Raw genomic sequence first — 9,726 nt, 5'->3', positions numbered from 1 at the left:
CTTTTAGTTTTACATCTACATCTCATGTAAAAATAATGTCATCGACTTATATAATTAACATTTGAATTTTGCCATTATGTACAATAAGTCTGTCCTTGCTGATATCCGTGCTACTCTACAGACCGAGTCAATTTTTCAGACGAAGCTCTCGGATAATATAAGCCTATATAGAGTTTTTTCTAGTTTGAACGCTTTAGTTTACTTTTTCTTCTTGATCGCCATTAAGAGATACATTCTTTACATGAAGTTGTTGAAGAGGCCATTCAAGTTAGCTGCCATTAGCAAAAGGACCAACACCGTGGTAAGTTTTACAATTGGTGCAAAGGTTTCAAAGTGATCTACACCATGAGTTTGTGTGAAACCTTTGACTACAAGTCACTCCTGATATCTCTCCAATGAACGGCCATAGTCGTGTGTTATCGTGAAAATCCATTTACAATTAAAGGTTGTTTTCACTTGGTAGTGTCACTGCAATCCAAGTGTTGTCTCCTCAAGCAATGCATCTTTCAACTTTGGAATTTTAAGAGCTTCACATACGTTTTTTAGATTTTCTGCATTGGACACTTTTGAAGTGAAAACAATAAAAAAAGAAATCTTTTCATAAGAAACAAATTTGAATAAAGGATGTTTTGTACATGATTTGGTAGCTTGTCGATGAATCATTAGGCTCGGTCTGAATAATTGAAGGAGATGAGGGATCACTTGACAGGTTCTAACAGTTGATTTGATTTGGGTTCAGAGTAATGACTGGTGTGACAGAGGAGAGTCCTTGGGTTCTTTGAAGATGATAAGTCGTACTTTTGGAGAAAGAAGAAAAAGCCTTGGGGGCACATAGCAGTTCATAAGCATTTTTTACAGCACTTAGACAAGGAATCTGTAAATTAATTTGGCTGGAGATATTAATGAATAGTCTACAGATTCTCTCCTGAGAATTGATCGAGGTCATAATGTGTTTTTTAATAATGTTTATCGAAACTGATCAAGGTCCTAACATGATCGAAGCATACGAGAATTGATCGATCCACAATCGGATGAATACAATTAAACAAGAGTTATTCTCTAGAATGTATCAAGAGTTTATCCTCCAGAACTTATCTTTCTTCATAAACTCCTCATCAAGTGGTTAGTGGGCTAGAGCTTTGGAAGAATTGAGATTGGTTTGGGTGGTGCCGAGATCAACACAAGATTTATTTACTACGGATCTTGGACATCTTCTTGGCAAGAGGGCAAATTATTGGAGAGTGGTGTGGTACATGACATATGTTGGTCTGTGTGCTTTGAGGGGAATATAAGACTTTTTGACAACATTGAAGAGACCAAGTTAAGAGATTTATTGAGAGATTGGACTTTTTGTGTATTGTTTAGATGATCAGAGTCTTGTAGTTTTTTGTCGTGAGTGGATCACTAGTTAGCTTATTTTAATTAAAAGCCTCTGTATTTAATAAAATATCGTGTCTTATTAAAAAATAAATCTTTTTTCATGAACTCAATATGATTGTGTTCATTGAGGCTTTGTGTTTGTTTGATTTCTAGTTGTTAAAGGACTTGTCAGAACTTGAATTTTAGTGTTATTGCTCAGGGTTTCTTTCAACTGAAAATGGTCAACGGGCTTTGATGCAACTGGATTCCTATGAGAGGTCTCTTATTGTGGTTAGAATGTATTTCAGATTTTCCATTATATTTTATGCTTTATATTTATGATTTATGTGCTCTTTTTCCTATGACTTGTCTTTTGCTGATCGATTAGGAATAATGTCTCATTGTCTTGGAAAGGTCGATTTATTTATACTACAAAAAGTTTGGCATCATTCTGGTGAGTCACGACTAAATGATTGCATTATGTCTTTTGAGCAAATGAAGTTTTTTGTATATTTTTGTCGGTATATTAAATGAAAGAATTTCTTTCATATAATATATGTTTTTATTAATTATATCATCACAACTTATGAAGTGCAAAAGCAATTGTCATTGGGTTTGGCTTTGAGATATTTCATCTTGTTGCTTTAAATATGTACCATTATGTCATGCTTGAATAACATCCATTAAAATAAGTTAAAAAATTGTTTTGTACATATACATTGTGCATCCCGAGGAGATGGCAAATATTGAACCAATAGAACCAACGATACAATCACCAACTACATGGGGCATACCTACAAGGATCTTGATTTTCCTAATGATATCCTTGGGACACGGCATTTCTTCTTAAAAAATAGCTCGATTGCGTGCATTCCAAATGTTGTAGACACGTGCTGCCACCGCAATACGTCTAAACTTAACAATTTCGCTGTTTTTGCATGTTTTTGTGATAAATAGATTTAATTATGTTTTCCAATTTATATAATCATTCTAGGTCCACTCAAAAGGTGTTTAATTTGGAGCTTGTGCGGATAGTTATTTCTAATCTACAAAGAAAGTTGACAGGTAAGTTGTTACCGAGAAAGATCGTTAGCTCATATTTCGTCATGTGAGATTTCGGTTGGGAATAAATCTAGCAAGCGGACTAGGTCAAGTTATAGTAAATGGATGATGAGTCCAAGTATCGATCCCACAGAGACTAATATTTAATTACTAGAATATTTATCACTTAATTTAAGCTAGACAAAATAAATAAAAAGATGATATGTGGATTATCTAATCCAAAATATTAAATAAAATTATATCAATTAAAACGACGGATTCAGATATCAAAGGAGGGATTCAAATTCAAACTAAATAACTAAGACACACAACGGTACCAAATTCTACTATGTTGACATGTGTTTAAATTCAATTAATTATTTAATTCTTGACAATCGCGGTGAAATCTCCAAATTTATTATTAAACGATTCCTTGAGTTAATAAACCTATTTAAGTCTAACAGTCTAATTATTTCTAATTGAATTTAATTAGATTTAAATGCATTAATCTTCGTTGGAATTTCAGTTTTCACCTAAAACCGCACACTGAAACCGAATACTATTTCTAGTCAGTTTAACATGTGTTGATGACGTCTTTGTTGCTTATTTAATCAATCATCTTCCGATTCGTGATAATCAACATAATGTAACTAGTGATCAGGCTATTACCAAGAAATATTAAAATAACATCAATCAATAATTAAAATCAAGAAAAATACTATAATGAAAATAAAACAAATATCAAATAAAATATTGTTTGGTCTATTGTGGCCTTAGCCTAAGAACATTATTCCATGAATTCAAAATAGAAGTGAAAAGTCATATTTTAAAGTTCATAGAAGAAACAAAAGAAAGAAATAACTAAGAGGAATTCTCTGTGATTTAGGGCGTGTGTGAGGAATTCCTCCAGCTTTTGTCACAGTAGCTTCTGTTCCTTTCTTCCGCGGTCTTCTGCGCTTCTTCTTCCTGTACGTTTTTGTTATCTTTCTCTTCCCTCTCCTTCTGCGATGCCTTCTTCCGTCTCTTCCCTCTATACGCTTCTCTCTTCTCTCCCTTCCGCGCTGGTTTTTTTTCTTTTGTTTTGCGCCTCCTCTCTTCTGCTCACGTAACTCTGCTTTTTATAATTCTTCATGGGCCTAATCCTCCAACTTTCTTTTTAAGCCCATCTCAAACTTAACCCTTGTAAATAAGATGTAGATTTTATTTTCAATATATGAGACTCATCTTTATCAAAACTTCAATAATATCAGATAATAAAATATAAGAATATTTTATTTCTTTTCCTTTGGTATTTTCTTTTCTTTGAAGTCTTGTAGATTATTTTATTTCCAAATTTAATCATTTTTCCTCTTTCATTTAAATCTACAATTATTAATTCAATTAAGCATATGATTAGGGATTTAAAAGTCAGATAAGGACAAATATTATCAAATCAAATCCCTAAAATCTTTGTAAGATTTGGCCTTATCAATCCCCCCACACTTAAGCCTTTGTTTCGTCCTCGAACAAATCAGAGAATAAAAATATAACGAGGAATATTCAATGATCACCACAAAATTGACACAATCAACACTTTTCAACCTACTAAATTCCGTCATACTCAATCAAAAGATCACACGTCAAAAATCATAAAATTCACTTTCATTGCAACTTTTAAAACTCAAGCATTCACTAGAAAAGATCAAGATAATGAGACGTGTGTAGTGTGGAAGTCAAACTCATATTACTCAAAGGTGTTTTAGTTCAAGGAATGCTCATATTTTTTGATATTTTTTTAAGAAACTCTCCATAAGCTTATCTTTCATACCTTTTTTCCACTAAATGTTGGAGGAATATGACCCGGTCAATAGGTCTTTTAAGCTTATAACGTTAGGCCACGGCTCACGGCTACAATAAAGGTAGGGATATTCAAAATGAGAGAAAATAAACAATTATTCCTTCAGCGCATTCCTTCATCTTTATCTTCCTCCTTATTGAGTTTCATCATCCTCCATCAATTTTTTTTCCATCTTCCTTCAACTTTCATTCATCTTTCCCCACTATTTTTCTCTTTTCTTTCGGTCTTTTTTTTTTTTCAATCCTTAACAACATTCTCTTTTAGGTTTTTCAATCACCACATCAAGATTCCTCCTTCCTCTCTTTTTATTATGTACATATATTTTTTCATCAATCCCCTTCTCATTCTTCATGATTTTTTTTAAACTCCTCCAATTTTTATTATCAACACATGGGAGTTATTGAAAATTTAAAGCGCTAAAGGAGTTTATTTCTCTCAAAATTAGGTAGAAGAATAGTGTATGAGCTAAAATTGGGTAGTTGATGTGGGATTTCGAAGGAATACGAATGGGGGCTAATTGTCTGTCTTTGACACACTCCATTCGATTTATTAGACTCAAAAGAGAATACTAGGATATAATGATGCATTGGGTAGGCTCGAAGGCTCAAACGGTCCCAAAGATCGCCTAAATCATCCCTAAGTCATTATCCTCCGTATTTCGCCTCGAATGATAATCAGACAGTTCTAGATTGTTTCTTTCTTTTCTTTCTTTTTTTTTTTTTGATTTTTTTATGAGCCACACCTTTGCCAATTCACATTAATTCATATAAGTATGACCTAAAGTGCATAGATTATGTCTCAAAAATATGATACAAACCAGTTTGTGCTCAAATCCTTCGGCTACAACTACAGCTCATCTCAATCAATTCTAGGTATGATTCAATCTCTCGAGTGATCAAAAATCTAGGAAGTCAATTAGTATGTCATGTAATCACAAGTGCAGTTTCTCAAACGAATAATCAGAAAACAAATTTCATGCCGAGGATTTAAACAATAAAGGCACATGCTAAGTGTTGTGACTGTTAAACCAAACACAAATTCCTCCCCACACTTTATATTTGCACTGTCCCTCAGTGTCATGCCATTCAAAAGGAATACAAAAGTTAGATGCAGAATAGTAAGAGAACACTTCCCTGGCAAGTGTGCTTTAAATTCCATGGAGTGCTACATGGGGATGGTAGAATTCCTCAGTGCTGGAAATCTTTTATTTCAACAGTTTAGCTTTTCCAGAGTCTAAGTCATCTTACTTCATTCCAATATTCCCTACACACACCAAAATCACAGAGGATTAAACTAACAAATGAAAAAAAAAATAAAAATAAACATGCACGACATGAAATAAATAAATCACTGGGGTTGCTCCCAGCAAGCGCTAAATTCATTGTATATAGCTTGACTACGGAGAAAGCATCCATCAAATAGCGGCTTCCGCCCATAGTAAATATCATACAATATTACCTATGGGTCTGGATTATATGTGCCCTCAAGCTTGGCATGATATTGACATTGTAAGCTCGTCGCTCCAACAACACTCGACAAAGACTGATTATCAGGGGAAGAAAAATCTAATCCATGATAAAGCTCGTAGAGGATGTAATATTCTTGAGTTTGCGTTGATGGAAATAAAGAATCTGCTGGTGGAATATATGTTAAGACCATATATGAGTTCAAATCCTGTCGACTGTGTTCTTCTACATCCTCCAACTCACTTCTGTCTCATCTTCGCATAGGAATTCCTCAACTTCACTTCTGCCTCATTTTGCGTATGGATTCCTCGAAGAATTCTTCTTCCTTCAGCTCAAATACTTGTGGAAGATCAGATTCAGAATGAAAATTTCTACATGATTTGACTCACTCTCCAAACCTTTATTGTTTGAGTTGTCATCATTCACCCATACCTGATTGGTCATAATTGATCGACAAAAATCGCTTGTCCTCGTTGGTTGGATTTCGGACACTGGTTTAATTAGAAGCTCAATCTGTTCATCGATGAAACACAAAGAGGTTGACCATCTTCTTCCACTGGGCTATGATTTCATCTAAATGTGCACTACGCTCTTCTTGTTGCTCAAATGGTTGGTTACAAAATCGGGGCAAAATTGTGGAGGAATATTGGTGACTCCAACCCTGCAGTGAAGGATCACAATGCCAAGTGGTAGTCGAAATCTGCCATATCATTTAACAAGTGCATCGCACTGTTGTATTCTCTATTAAATAAGTGACTACCAGTTGCCAAAGCCCCATAATTTACCCAACTTCTTGTTGCCTCATCCAAACCAAAATAGAAAAATGAATAAGCGTGTAGTTTGACAAATCATGAAACCGAAAGTTGTTTGCTAGATCATTGAATCTCCCCCATAGCAGCATAGAATGGTTCCGAGTATTGTTGGGCAAAATTCGTGAACACTCCCCGATGATCCATCTTGAAGTACCTCGCAATAAAATAAAAATAAATCAATAAAATAGAAAAAAATCGAAAAATGTCTAGTCTCAAATAAGTAATTTATTCTAATATTAAATAAATTAATCCCGGCAACGGCGCCAAAAACTTGACCGACGATTTCTGTTGGGAAATAAATCTAGCAAGCGGACTAGGTCAAGTTATAGTAAATGGTATGATGAATCCAAGTATCGATCCACAGAGACTAATATTAATTACTAGAATATTTATCACTTAACTTAAGCTAGATAAAATAATAAAAAGATGATATGTGGATTATTAATCCAAAATATTAAATAAAATAATATTAATTAAAACGACGGATTCAGATATCAAAGGAGGGATTCAAATTCAAATAAATAACTAAGACACACAACGGTACCAAATTCTACTGTGTTGACACGTGTTTAAATTCAATTAATTATTTAATTCTTGACAATCACGGTGAAATCCCCAAATTTATTTATTAAACGATTCCTCGAGTTAATAAACCTATTTAAGTCTAACAGTCCAATTATTTCTAATTGAATTTAATTAGATTTAAATGCATTAAATCTTCGTGGAATTTCAGTTTTCACCTAAAACCGCACACTGAAACCGAATACTATTTCTAGTCAGTTTAACCATGTGTTGATGACGTCTTTGTTGCTATATTTAATCAATCATCTTCCGATTCGTGATTAATCAACATACATGTAAATAGTTGATCAGGCTAATAACAAGAAATATTAAACTAACATCAATCAATAATTAAAATCAAGAAAAATAATATAATGAAAATAAAAAAGTATCAAATAAAGTATTGTTTGGTCATATTGTGGTCTTAGCCTAAAGAAAATTATTCCATTAATTCAAAATAGAAGTGAAAAGTCATATTTAAGTTCATAGAAGAAAACAAAAGAAAGAAATAAATAAGAGGAATTCTCTGTGATTTAGGCGTGTGTGAGGAATTCCTCCAGCTTTTGTCACAGTAGCTTCTGTTCCTTTCTTCCGCGGTCTTCTGCGCTTCTTTCTTCCTGTACGTTCTGTTCTTTTCCTTCCCTCTCCTTCTGCGATGCCTTCTTCCGTCACTTCCCTCTATACGCTTTCTCTTCTCTCTCTCTTCTCTCCCTTCCGCGCTGGTTTTTTTTTCTTTTGTTTTGCGCCTCCCCTCTTCTGCTCACGTACTCTGCTTTTTATAATTCTTCATGGGCCTAATCCTCCAATTTCTTTTTAAGCCCATCTCAAACTTAACCCTTGTAAATAAGATTGTAGATTTTATTTTCAAATATGAGACTCAATCTTTATCAAAACTTCAATAATATCAAGATAATAAAATATAAGAATATTTTATTTCTTTTCCTTTGGTATTTTCTTTCTTTGAAGTCTTGTAGATTTATTTTATTTTCAAATTTAATCATTTTTCCTCTTTCATTTAAATCTACAACTATTAATTCATCAAGCATATGATTAGGGATAAAAAGTCTAGATAAGGACAAATATTATCAAATCAAATCCCTAAAATCTTTGTAAGATTTGGCCTTATCAATCCTTCCACACTTAAGCCTTTGTTCGTCCTCGAACAAATCAGAGAATAAAAATATAATCGAGGAATATTCAATGATTCACCACAAAATTGACACAATCAACACTTTTCAACCTACTAAATTCCGTCATACTCAATCAAAAGATCACACGTCAAAAATCACTGACTGATATGCATTGACCTAGTTGCTTGCTTTGCTAGTTGTGCATTGTTGTTTGTTTTGAAATTTGAATTGAGATTGCTTGCTTATTCTTGTAATTGGAAATTATATCGGCATATCATGACAAATTTTTGTTCAGTAATTTGCATAAGAAGATAAAATTTGTTCAGTTTAAAGGTTATTCATAGTTTTATTAAGATCTATGAGAGGAATAATTGCATCTAACCAAAAAACAAATTTTGATCTTTGTTGATTTGTAAGTTATTATCTCATTTTATACAGGTGCAGGAAAATATATTTATCGAGTCCAATGCCTCGATCAAATCAATTAAGATATTCTTGACTGCTCTAAATAAGCTTCGACTGTGTCATGTAACGGAAAGTCAGTCTTCTGTTGTTCCTCAAAAGCAGGAATGCTCGAAGGTAGAGGTGCTAGACAACCAACAATGTGTTCTTTGCATATTGATTTATGATTCGATTAATGTGATAAAAATAGAAGCATTACATTCTAAAGATATTGTGTTTCAGCTGGCTGAAACATAAAGGAAAATAAAGATTTGTCTGCTTGCTAAATGGGGGCATTTGGGTTCATGACCCTGGTAAAATTTGAATTTAAAAATAAATTGCCACCTTCTGATGAATACCTGTGACCCCAACTTTGGGACAATGCCCTTGATGAAAAAGATCATTTTTTAAAATCTTATTTGACCATATGGTCATTGGCCCAATTCCCCCTTAATGTGATGGAAATGTAGCAGTGGGGTAGGGTAGGAATTCATAACAAGTACGAAACAACGTTATTTCACACTTGAACGAGGCCCAATATATATGTTTAATTCTTGGTTCATTAAGATTACATGACATAAGACTCTTAGCAGTATTTTACACTCGAACAAGAAACGGAGACCGGGGACAATTAAGGAAAATGTTTTTATTAAATAATTATTTTTAATTATTTAATATATGATGTTAACAAGGGTGATTTTCGAAAATGGGCCTTGTTAAGTTATTTTACACGACGAGTCGTATTTTAAACCGGTATTCAATTTTTAGCAAAAAAGATGACTTGTTGAGGGTTCGGACAATATTTTCAAAAAGGTACCTAAACGAAATATTTTACGATGGCGTTTTTGTGCTTATTGGGCCTACTTTAAGTGTTATTGGGCCCAAACTCTTTCACCTCTTAATTATTTTATTGAGGTCTCATCATACAACTTTTTTATATCAAACCCTACCCCAAAACCCTAATCTCCTCACCCCATTACATTCGGCCGCCCCTCACCTCGTCCAGCAGCTCCCCACTCGAGCTGCAACAGCTTTGACACGCCACCTTCAAGGAAAAATCGTTAAGAGTTGTGATCTCG

At 33.7% G+C, this 9,726-nt stretch overlaps 1 long non-coding RNA gene across 1 annotated transcript; it reads left to right on the top strand.

Annotated features, from left to right (window-relative positions):
• The first annotated feature begins 308 nt into the window (after positions 1-308).
• LOC142534104 (uncharacterized) lies at positions 309-9,203 on the top strand. The gene is made up of 4 exons (XR_012816910.1): positions 309-941; positions 1,580-1,650; positions 2,354-2,424; positions 8,645-9,203. It is a non-coding gene; the product is annotated as an uncharacterized LOC142534104 (long non-coding RNA).
• Positions 9,204-9,726: the final 523 nt, after the last annotated feature.

The sequence above is a fragment of the Primulina tabacum genome, unplaced genomic scaffold, assembly GCF_025594145.1.
Source record: "Primulina tabacum isolate GXHZ01 unplaced genomic scaffold, ASM2559414v2 Contig332, whole genome shotgun sequence".
Taxonomy (NCBI): domain Eukaryota; kingdom Viridiplantae; phylum Streptophyta; class Magnoliopsida; order Lamiales; family Gesneriaceae; genus Primulina; species Primulina tabacum.
Note: the sequence above shows the minus strand (reverse complement) of the source record. Positions and strands in the feature narration are given on the sequence as shown.